Source organism: Glycine soja, chromosome 14 (genome assembly GCF_004193775.1).
Source record: "Glycine soja cultivar W05 chromosome 14, ASM419377v2, whole genome shotgun sequence".
Classification (NCBI taxonomy): domain Eukaryota; kingdom Viridiplantae; phylum Streptophyta; class Magnoliopsida; order Fabales; family Fabaceae; genus Glycine; species Glycine soja.
Window position 1 is genome coordinate 7,327,781 of NC_041015.1, and position 11,270 is coordinate 7,339,050.

The window sequence follows — 11,270 nt, forward strand, 5'->3', positions numbered from 1 at the left end:
CAATTGGAGCGAAAACCTCCTTGTAATCCAAGCCATGTTTTTGTAGAAATCCCCTTGCTACTAATCTTGCCTTATACTTGGATACATCTCCATTAGGCTTTACTTTAGTCTTATAGACCCACTTCACATCAATTGGTCTTTTTCCTTGAGGTAAGTGGACTAACTCCCAAGTCTAGTTCTTCTCAATTGATCTCAATTCTTCTTCCATAGCTGCTCTGCAATGTGAACTTTGTGAAGCTTCATCATAAGTCATTGGTTCTGATTCAACAAGTAGAGAAAAGTGCACAAAATCCCCTTCTGCATTGATTACTGTATCAGGATATAATTCATACTCTCTGAGTGTTTGTGGTACTTGTCTCTCTCTTTGTGACCTTTTGAGTTGCTCTCCACATGATGGTACATCATCTTCACTTTGTTTGTCTTCAAGGTTCACAATCACCTTTCTTTCACCACTGTCAGCAACATTTATTTCCCAATTCTAACCCTTTGTTTCATCTATCAAGACATCTTTGCTAATCATAACCTTCCTCATTCTAGGATCATACAACTTTTAGGTACCAGTTGGATGATATCCAATGAGTATCATTGGTTCAGCCTTGTCATCAAGTTTCTTTCTGATCTGCTCAGGCACATGCTTAAAACATAGTGAACCAAATATTCTGAAATGACTCACACTAGGCTTCTTTTCTGACCATGCTGCTTCAGGTGTGTATCCCTGCAATCTCTTAGTGGGACATCTATTCAGAATATACACAGTAGTAGAAGTTGTCTCTCCCCATAAGTAATGAGGCATTCCCTTCCCTTTCATCATGCTCTTGGCCATGTTCAGAATGGTTCTGTTTCTTCTCTCAGCAACACCATTATGTTGAGGTTTATAGGGAGATGTCACTTTATGAATTATTCCCTCTTCATCACAAAATACTTGAAATTCATGTGAGTCATACTCACCACCTCCATATGTTCTAAGCACTTTGATTACCTTATCACTCTATTTTTCACTCAATAGCTTAAACTTCTTAAAGATGTTAAACACTTCACCTTTCTGTTTAATGAGATAGATCCACATTTTTCTAGTAAATTCATCAATGAATGACACAAAGTAATTGTTACCTCCTAGGGATTTCACTTCAAAAGGACCACACACATCAGAATAGATCACTTCAAGTTTTCTTTTGAATCTGATTGGAATTTCTGACTTGAAAGAAATTCCTTGGTTGCTTTGACACACAACACTCAACACACAACTGTTTTGGTATCTCAATTTGGGGGATACCATGAACCATTTTCTTACTTTTCAATTCACTTAAACTCTTGAAATTTAGATGACCAAACCTGTGATGCCATATCCAACTTTCATCACTTATAGAAGCAGCCAAGCATTGAAATTCTGCAATCTGAATTCCAATCTTGAATGTTCTGTTTCTTGACAAAAGGGCCTTTAGAATCAACCTCCTATTGTTATCAAACACCTTCAATTGATTGTCCTCCATCTGCATTGAGTAGCCCTTTTCTAGCAACTGTCCCAAACTCAACAAATTATTCTTCATATTGGGAACATATAGCACATCATTGATAAATGAGTGATGTCCATCCTTCCTTTGAATCATCACCTTTCCAATGCCTTCTGCAGTTACAGAGCTGTTATCTGCAAACTTGATCTTGCTCTTCACCTTATCATCAATGTTTACAAACCATTCTCTATGTCTAGTTATGTGATTGGAACAGCCTGTGTCAAGATACCACAAATTAACATTGTCTTCTTCTGAGTTTGTTATTGCCATTAGTAACACTTTATCAGAGTCGGAATCCTCATCTTGTGACAATTGAGCCTCATCTGCATTTCTTGGAACCCTTTTATTTTTGCATTCATCTGCAAAATGTCCCCATTTCTGACAGTTATAACACTGAATCCTTTTCTTGTTGAATTTCTTCTTGCCCACTTTGTGATTCCCTCCATTTTTCTTGTCAGTTTCTTCATTCTGGTTATGATTTCCAGAACTGATGGAGCCATCACCTGACCCCTTCCACTTATTGTTCTTCCACTTTCCGTTTCCCTTCTTATTCTTGCTATCATCATAGTTGTTCCCTTTGGTTGTTTGGGCTTGCATAGCTTGCTCAGTTGATCTTTGTGAATTTCTTTTATTGAGCATCATCTCTTGAGCTTCAAGTATTACTTGAAGTTCTTCAATCTTCATTTCTTCAAGATTCTGGCCTTGCTCAATTGCCACCACTATATGATCGAATCTTGGTGTCAAGGTTCTTAATACCTTGTCAATGATCCCCAAGTTTGATTACTTGTCACCATAAGCATTCATTTGATTTGTAATTGCCAAGATTCGAGAAAAGAACTCACCAATGCTTTTTTGATCACTCATTTGTAGAAGTTCATACTGCCTTCTCAAGGTCTGCAACTTCACCTTCTTGAGTTTGCTATCCCCTGCATAGGATTTCTCTAGAATATCCCATACCTTCTTTGCAATATCAACAGATCTAATTTTTTGGAAATTATCAGCATCTACACACTGATGAATAATGAACAATGTCTTTGCATCTTTTTTCATCAAATCATGGTGAGCCACCTTCTGTGCATCAGTTGGGTTCTTTTCAGGTTCTTGAACCCCTTCTTGCACCACTTCTGTCACATCTTGAAATCGAAATATTACCTTCATCTGAGCACACCAATCATCATAGTTCTTGCCTATGAGAATAGACATAGATGTTGGAAAATTTCCATTTGAGGAAGTCATCTCAATTTCGATATCCAAGGATATTGAACCTCAACTCTGAATACCAGTTTGTTGGAGCAATAAAATTCTCACACACACTCACACTATGCACTCACTCACTCTATGTTAAAGTATAAGAGAAGATGATGAAAGAATTAATTGAGAGAAAATAGAGGAAACTTAGAATTCTAAGTTAAACTTCTGCATTCTCCTTCTCATTCATGATCACTATTATTTTTATGCACACTGCACATGTAGCTGTAACAACCTTTATAACTGTCAACCTAATCTCAAAATTAATCACTAACTAATTCCTAACTAACTAACTGAATTACAACATACATCAACGATCATGAGTTGTGGAAAAAATTAAACTTTGATAGAGATAATTGGAACAGCAACTACCCATGACAGCTGGTTTGGTTTCTTATCATCATGCGTCCCTTTTTTATCAAATTTCATTTCATAGCCTTATTTACAAGTTCCTCGCCAACAATTGAGAGATTTTGAGATAGCAAAGACAAATAAAGTAAATCATTGATAAGTTTTGGAGTTCCTCTCTTGATTTGGACATTAATTACTCCTTTAATTTGCCTTCTATGTTAACAAAATTACCATCTCCAAATTTCACTTTAACCTTAAAAGTGAAATTTGAAGATAGTAACTTTGTATCATTGGATAATTTATAGTTCCTCAAGCACAAGCATGATAGACATAAAAGTTATAAATTGATTGCAGAGTCCACAAACTGCGCTGTATCGATCGTAAAGTATTTTAATATAATATCCATGTTCGTAGGATCGTATCATATCTCTTAATGTGGTTTGAGTAAAAGTAGTATAAAAGCTTTCGCTCAAACTTTAGTTGATGCTTTCTAAAATACAAACAAACTTATTGATACAGTCATACAGGTAAAACAAAATGCAAAATAAATAAATAAATAAATATATATATATATATATATATATATATATATATATATATATATATATATATATATATATTAGTTTTGGCCACTTCTTGTGACAATTCAATCTCTTAATCTATAATATTTGTTTTGCTGTGAAAAAAAATAATACAAATAGAAGTATATAGTTTACATTATTATGCTTCAGCATACACGTTGCACCGGTCGTATTCCATTTCTTTTTTAAAAAATTATACATGAACATCCAATATGCGAATAGATATCTAATATGCGAATAGATATCTAATAACAAAAAAATGTCCAAACATAAATTATATTATAGAAAACTCCTAGTTTTTTTTTTTTTATCAAACTTGAATTTATAACATACTTTTGATTCAAACCCATATCTGTAAACTTTAATCCAATTAAGTACCCTACAAGTAATCTGTTTGAAGATGCTCTTATACAAGTGCATGAAAACAAAAGTTGAAAAATGTGGCAGCTGCAATTGGCAGTAACGACGCCAGTAGTTTCAAGTCCCTAGTTATAAATCTAGCTATAGTAGTAGTGTAGGACATGAAGAAGAAGAGGAATTATTAAGAAGGAAGCAAAGAGATAATAAGTAGTATGTGATTGTAGTATGTTCTAAACAATCATGGCAATGCCAAAACCCTTGTTTTCGCAGCTTCTTGTGCGGCCATATGCTTCCCAGTTCACACACACTTCACAGCCCTGACTCTTTTGCTGTATGTATATATATATGTACTGCCTCGTTTCAGCGCCTGACATGGGCACAGTAGTCCTTTCTATTTCGATGGGTCTGAGTATTGCCACTCTCGTGATTCTTGTACTGTTTTGTTTTTTCCCTCACAACATTTACTTCTACATGTTCATCTTAAGTACATGTTTCGGTGAATTGCCCTCATTTTCAAAATTTTACTAATATGGCATGTTTGTTTCTGAGTTGATGATCAACGTTTTGTAACAAATCCACTTTCAAATTTGAAAAATAATGCAAAAGCTAATGTTTGTTGCTTCAGAGTTGACGCACGTCAAGTGGACTGAACATTCAACCAAACACCCATTAGGAATCTATTTCTTTCTAAGTTGAATAAAATTGATTGTGATCCATGAAAAATAATCCGTGATAATATTGGTATCATAGTGAAGATGGAAGAAAGGGAAGAGAGAAATGAGGTGGTATGTTCAAATATATTACTAAGAAAAGCTAATATGTAATATTTGTTAATGAAAAAAATAAAAAATAATTGCAATATACTACTAGGCAACACCAATTATAAAATTATTTTAACTTAATTAGTAGTTATAAGTTTTATTTTAAAGTATGTTATAACATTAAATATTTTTTATGAATTAGATGATAATATATTTGTGATTATTTTGTGCAAAAGTAATTGTGATACAAGTTAGAAACTTATTATTGTTTATGATTAGATGATAATGTTTTTTATGATGTTAATATATGTATTATTTATTGAATTAATTCTTTACAGAAATGCAAATAATAATAAAATAATAAAAAGCGTCAGTTGAATCTGAATGTTTGGAATGGATCTGTGTTGTCCCTTCTTATGCTATCTCTTTAAAATTATACATTTTTAATAATTTTTAAAATTAAATATTAATATGATTGTTATGCAGCATTATTTTTATGGGACATGAGAGGAACAATAAAGAAAGTTTGTTACTGTGTTGTTTTCAAGGTCAATAATATGTCTATCCACATTCCAACTTTTTCACAATTATGCCCGGTTGATTGACTTTACCAGACTAGAATTAGACCTAATTATGTTACTATGAATGGATGATATAAACCTAAGATTAGGTGGGATAATCTATAACTATAACGCGTGGAGGGGGACCCACAGTTGTTTTTTCTAAAGAGTAATTTAAAAGAGAACGTTTTGGCTTTTGACGAGAAAGTAGGTTGGTGAAATTTTAGCCTTGGTCTCGTTCTTATGCAGTAAAGAATTATTACATGATCAACAGGATTGTAAATGTTATAGCTTATACAATGATATTGAATTTACAATTAAGATATGCAACTGCATAAATCCTTAGATAGAATTTTATTCTTCATAATAGTCTTATTAATTTAGAATAAATTTTTTTATATAAATAAAAAAACTCTCATCTATAAAAAAGAAGAAAAGGAATAATGGTTAAAAAATTAAGATTGGATGAAACGAAAGTCAAATAAAATGCATGTTAACCGGATTGTAAACACCATTTTAAATATACCTAGTACTTACACTCTCCCAGTCCTAATATCAATTTCTATATGAGTTTTTTATATTTTAAATTGAGATGAAAATTTTAAATTAAAATAAAATGAGATTCACCTATTTTACTGTTTATTTAATTTTTTTTATTTTCTGTCTGCAAAAAGAACGCACCTTGTAATGAATAAAATAAATAAATTTATCTTATAGATGTTTGTTTGGAAAAAGAAATAAAGAACCGACCCCACAGATAATGAAAATCTAAATCTAGAAAACAAAGGCTGATTTCCCTCACAAGTTGTCAGATACAACCGAACCCAGCAAAATACATGTCAGTACTCACTACCAAAATTTACCCATCAAACAAAACACACCTCTCTCATCTCTCTCTCTCTCTCTCTCTCTCTTGCCACACTTCAGAGGATGAAGAAGAGCCAAGAAGATTCTATTCTAATCTCTAAAACGCAGAGAAAGTGAACCAACCCTACCTCCCCCGATCACATGACCACCGCCGTTACCTTTCAAATAAAACCATTTTTCTTATTATTGGACGAAACACCAACGAGAATTTCAATGACAGACAACATCAAAACACAGAAGATCCTTTATAATTTTTTTTATTTCACATCTAAGAGATTGTTTGGTTGATTTAAAGGAATAAAAGAGATATAAAAGTGATCTAACTATTTTAGCTCTTCCTTATATTACACAACTAAAAAATATTATATAATATGGGATCATAGCATATTTATGATATCGGTTAATCTTTACATTATGTAACCAAATTTTTAACTTACGAAAAATATTAATATAACTTGATTATGTTATAATAAGTGGTAGTCTCAAACTCAAATCATATAATAATTTTTCTTATCCTACACGTCATATTAAGATATAAATATATAAATGACAAATATTAGTAATTAACACACTAACTTTCTGTGATAAAATTATCAAAAATAACTCAGTTTATAATTTTTAATAAATTTTAATTAATAAGAAAAAAGTGTTTTCAAAGAATGTGTTACTAGTTTGTAAAAAAAATAAAGAAGAGAATTTGTTACTGTACTTCTTACATAAAAAATATTTAACAAAAAATTGTATCTTTAAATCTTTATTATCCTTCTATTGCTATGGCATTCAAAATTCCTGCTCCATTCAACGACAAAGCTACCAAGGTTCTTTCTTATACCTCTTTTCGCACTCTTTTTTGTCTGTTTCACTGACCTTTCTTTTCTTTTTATAAAAATAAACCCTTTATATCTATAAAATAACTTAATTTACATAAAAATACATGCATGTTTATTAGATTAGAAAATTAAAGCACAAGGCAGAGGAAGACACAGCCAAACTTTGTCGTTGACGCGAGCTAGGTTATAGGTATGCATACACATGAGATGAGAGGTTTTGGATCAAAAAAATTATATTCAAAGTTCCTTTAAAAGGTTGTGTTTCTATACACTATTACCTAATTGCAGGGTCACGAGGGGATGTCAATAATATAATCCCACGAGCAAATTGGACTCTGATAATAACATAATGGACAAGATGACCATTTGTCTTTATAGTCACTTTTATTGTATATACGCACATGTGCCTCAGCCTAGACTCTTGCTGTCCCCTAATCACATTTTATTGTACTCGTCAAGATTGACATATAAGTAATATATAATAATTTTTTTCCTAGTGATGTAGAGTTTTATTATATAATTTATAATATACATTCTTCGCCTTTTATAAAATACTTTATTTTCAATAAATTTAAATTGTTAATATTAACATCTTATTACCACTTTGACCGGGTCAAAGATTTTTTACCTGTTCACCAATTTAATTCCGATCCATCTACATAACTTAATTTAGAATAGATGAAAAATTAAAAGGCCTAGTTAAGCCATAAGTAAGCTAGAACTCAGCCTTTAAGAGGCTTTAACAATATAAGGATGTGAAATAGTAAAAAGAAGAGTGATTGTCTTCATTATTTAATATCTATTTGTGTTAGAATAAAATTGTTTTTGAAAGAAGATGCTTGTAAGAGGGGAAAAAAAACACTTTTAATTTTTTAGGATATAATATGAGTCAGTTCGGGTTAGATTTAATTCATGGTTAAATCCAAATTGTTAAAGGAACTTGGATCGAGTTGATTTGAGTTAGTTTTGTTAATATGATTTGAATTGAGTTGATTATGTTAAACTCAAACCAGATTGGTACTCGGGTTGCCTAAAAAAAATTGAAAAATAAATAAAATAAGAAAATGGAGCAAAAACTAGGGGAAAATTGGGGTATAAATGTCATTCATTGGCACGGTCCATGCACTAATTCTAGTATGGTCTAGATTAGGTTTAGTTCATTTTTATTCTTACCCAAACCCATAATTTTGATAGGATCATTTGTTCCAACCCTAAACCCTATTTGATCAAGACATCTAATATATGTATATTTAAAACATAGAATAAAAGAAATATAAAATTTGAATTAAAGTATATTTTACAATATATGTTTTAAAATAAATAATGGCAATATAATATCTTGTTATACACAAATATTATCTATTAAATTAAAAGATATATTGTTAATACTTAATTGTTGAAAAAAATTATGCTTTTTAAAAGAAGATATACTTTCCAATATATGTTTTAAAATAAATAATGACAAGATATATTATTAATACTTATTTGACCGAGTTGTGATGACCTGAGGTATAACTTGAGTCGACTTCAAAATACAACAGATCTAATATATATATATATATATATATATATATATATATATATATATATATATATATATATATATATATATATATATATATATGAACACCTTAAAATTGATTTGATGTCAAGTTACATTAATAAGGCAAGACGGATCATATGTGCTCCTAATTGCAAGTAATAAATAAATCGATAAGATCGATATCAAGTAAGTGATCATCCAATCTTAAAGAAAGTGTGTTAATCTTTCAATGGTGAGAGTATATCTCAAAGAACTCTTATACTTTAGTCAATATGAATCATGCGTCAAGAGACAAGAAATAAGGTAAATACATATACCTTGAAATGGTTAGCTTTAGGATTTTATAACCTTATTATATCTTCATCAATGTAGATAACCCATATTAAACCCTTGCTAGATGGTGGATCATTTTAGAACAAATTTGAACAAGGTGTGGAGCTTATTAAGATCATGTCATGATCATATGGCTGTCTTCAAAATTTGAAAACCCCCTTTTATATGTATATTAATTCGGTAATTCCTATCTATACAATTATGGATGATTTTAGTTAATTTTTGCTTTTTAGTATTTATTGTGGGTTGAAGTATTTCTTTGAACTCGTGTCTTTATAAATACTTTTTTCCATCGTTTACTGCCGCTACAACAAATAATAATAATAATAATAATTGCAATACAGAGAATTTATTATTTGCATGTTAAGTTGAATTGTCTTGTTAACGTTTGAAAAGCATCTTCCTGGAAGTAGTTTATTTCTCCCTAATCGAAATATTTGATTTTCGATCGAGACATATTCCTTGCATCTTATCACTAAAAAAATGATTTTATTAGAGTTAACTTTAAAAGGAGAGATCGAACAAGAGAGAGCTTTCCTCCTCTATCTTTAATCACCTTTTTTTCTTCTTTTATCTCTCTTTTCCTTTCCTTTTCCTTTTATCTCACACACATGTATATATCTGACTAATCACACACCAAGCATGCACTTACCTTTTCCTGATTTAACTTAAAGAGAAGCGTTAGGTTGTCCATTTGCATGATTTGATATTGGGCTAAGAATTGCACTATTTGATTTAAAGCAAAGCTTAATTTTGATGCATGATTAAGCACATTAATTCTCGCGCATGCATGGCCGACCTCATGTCTAAAAGTGGGACCCTGAATTATGTTTTCAGTACAATTAAGTCTTAACGTTTTTGCTTGACTTTAACATGATTAACCAAAAAGTATACTCACCGAATGTCCATAAAGTTATATATAAAGAGAGAAACGATGACTACCTCTAAAATCAATCCACGGAATTGTTTTAATTTAATCAGGGATTAATGAGTTCCAATCTTTTTTTATGGTATAATTCCTCTAAAATTTAGAAGAGAGACTCATCTATGTTATTATTATTCAAATTAATTTCATGTCATGATATCATAAAAAGTTAGTGGGTAAAACATTATTCGGGTATCTGAAAGTGTATCACATTAGTCGCTGAAAGGGGCAATCTATTAATTTAATTTAAAAATAATAAAAGTGTCACTTAAATGATAATATTAACATATATTTAAAGACTAAAATTACAACAAACAATTATGTTTAAGGACTTATGTTAATATTTTTTAGTTTTAACAATTAACTGGCAACGATTTATACTTTTGGTGATTAAAATGATATTTATTTTAATATAATCATATTATCGTTTAATCATAATACTCAATAAATATAACTCCCTTGTCAATACAACTAATTAGCTTGAGAGAGAGAATATGATTCAACTCCCACAAACACATTTTTAAACAGATGAAAATTTTTTAGTGTGATTAAATCTAGACCAAAATTAATATTGAGATTATTCTCATAGCCGGTAAAAAACTCAACTTATGAAATACCTACGTAGATACCATATATATATATATATATATATATATATATATATATATATATATAATCGAGAACATAAAGTCTGTTGGATCACATGCATTTCACAATCTTCTCCTTCTCCTTCTCTTCTTTTGATAATGTGGGTGTTGAATGTTCGCAGAGAGAGAGAGAGAGAGAAAACACAATAAAGTTGATTACTAACTAACAAAAATAAAAAGGAAGAATAAGAAGAAAGGAGATGGCTAATTCCACGTACATCCACATATATATTCCACTGTTTCAACTGAAGTGATCATCGATATACTGCAAGCTCCTCCTCAATTGAAGGGATATTCCGCCCTCCTTTAGGTTCTGGGTCCCTCGTCATCATTTCTTGCGTGTAGTTGAATGACCCACCTCTCTCACCACCATAACTTTGTAAAGCATGCATTTGCTTCAAGTGCATTTTTCTTTCTGATGCAGGCCATCCAATAATGCATGCATGGCTGCATCGATCTGCATGTTTATCTAAATGCATGCAGTATGATCACTCTCATAATCTTCGTATCATCGATTCTCAGTAAAGAAACAAAGAAAAATCTAAATCTCGCAATTATTCGATTGTGTTTTATTATTATGTTTTGATGGGAAAATCATTTACAAGCTATGTAACTGTTTCTTTAAAGTTATATAACTATGATTATGTGATTTTTTTATCTTAACGATGTGTGATTATATGACTGAAATTTATTTATTTTTTCATTTTAAGAATATAAAAACAGCTTCCGCTCTAGATATATCTATATATGCAC